Source organism: Neophocaena asiaeorientalis, unplaced genomic scaffold, assembly GCF_003031525.2.
Source record: "Neophocaena asiaeorientalis asiaeorientalis breed wild unplaced genomic scaffold, Neophocaena_asiaeorientalis_V1.1 C48303715, whole genome shotgun sequence".
Taxonomy (NCBI): domain Eukaryota; kingdom Metazoa; phylum Chordata; class Mammalia; order Artiodactyla; family Phocoenidae; genus Neophocaena; species Neophocaena asiaeorientalis.
The window spans coordinates 1-1,250 of NW_020184379.1; the positions used below are offsets into that span (position 1 = coordinate 1).

General features: G+C 57.8%; 1 pseudogene; it reads right to left on the reverse strand.

Moving 5' to 3' along the window:
- Nucleotides 1–15: 15 nt before the first annotated feature.
- On the reverse strand, nt 16–571 carry LOC112392036 (melanoma antigen preferentially expressed in tumors pseudogene; annotated as a pseudogene).
- Between the last annotated feature and the right edge of the window lie 679 nt (nt 572–1,250).

The window sequence follows — 1,250 nt, forward strand, 5'->3', positions numbered from 1 at the left end:
GCCGCTGAACCAGACCATACTGGGAAGCCCCAACTCCTGCAGCACCTGCTTGAGCCGGGCGTGCAGGTGCGCCAGGCGGCCCAGGTGGACGGTGCCGTGCACGTCCTCGTAGCTCTCCAAGGGCGCGGGGTACAGCACGTGGCTCAGCTTGCTCAGCCCCACGGTGTGGCGCAGCAGGCTCTCCAGCACAGCCATCGAGATGGGGTTGCCGCAGAAGCTGAAGGTGGTGAGCTGGGAGCAGTGGCTCAGGGCGGGCAGGAGGGCGCTGAACTGGGAGTCCATGATGCCACACTCGTCCAGGTCCAGGTCCTGGAGGGTGGCCGAGGCCTTCTCGATCAGGACCCAGAGGGGCTTGGAGCTTATGCTGGTCAGGTTGACCCCGCTGAGGCTCAGATCCTTCAGCTGGCTGACGCTCGGGCACTGCGACAGATGCATCAGGTCTGCCTCTGACATCAGGCAGTTGGTAATCGACAAGGTCTCCAGGGGGCTCTTCAGACACCTGGAGAGAGACAGAGCAGTCAGTCCCGGGAGGATGGAGGTGGTGGGCGGAGGGATGTGGGGTGGCCCAGGCCTCAAGGGAAGAGAGGCCTGTTTCACCAGATCCTAGTCTTCCAGAGGATGCTGCATGGTCAAGGGAGAGGTGCCAGGCCAGCCCAAGGTTGAGCGGGGTCCTTCCCCATCCCTTATCTGCCGTGTGACAGGGTCAAGGGAAGGAATCCTCGAGGGCTCCCTGTGCTCACCCTTCAAGTGGGGGACGACATACCCCTGCCAGGTGTTGTGAGCACAGGTAAGGTAACAATGGCAGGTGCCCACCGGGGAGCCTGACCCCATGTCCCAAGTGAGAGAGGGGAGCAGCAAACTACAGTATTGGCAGACATGACCTAAACTGCTTTTAACTCGGGCTTCCTTCCTGCCGCCTCCTGGACCCCATCACCTGTTTCTCTGTTCCCAGTGAGAGTACTGGGATCTGTGCTTAAAGGGCTAAACCAGGCAAGGTCTGGCAACGTCCACAGGGGTCCAGCCGGCAGGGGCTAACTCTGGTCGCTGTATCAGCCACAAACCATCCCTCACTTTCCACAACTCTTTTTTCTGTTGTTGTCCTTGTGTCATGAACACGTTTATTCTTAATGCTTTGAGTTTGCAGTTGCCAGAAAGGAAATCAATCCAACTCTTTCACACAATAAATCAGGCTGCATTCTCTCATCTTTCATCATTGTGTTCCAGGTAAAGCTATGATTCTATTTTAAGAA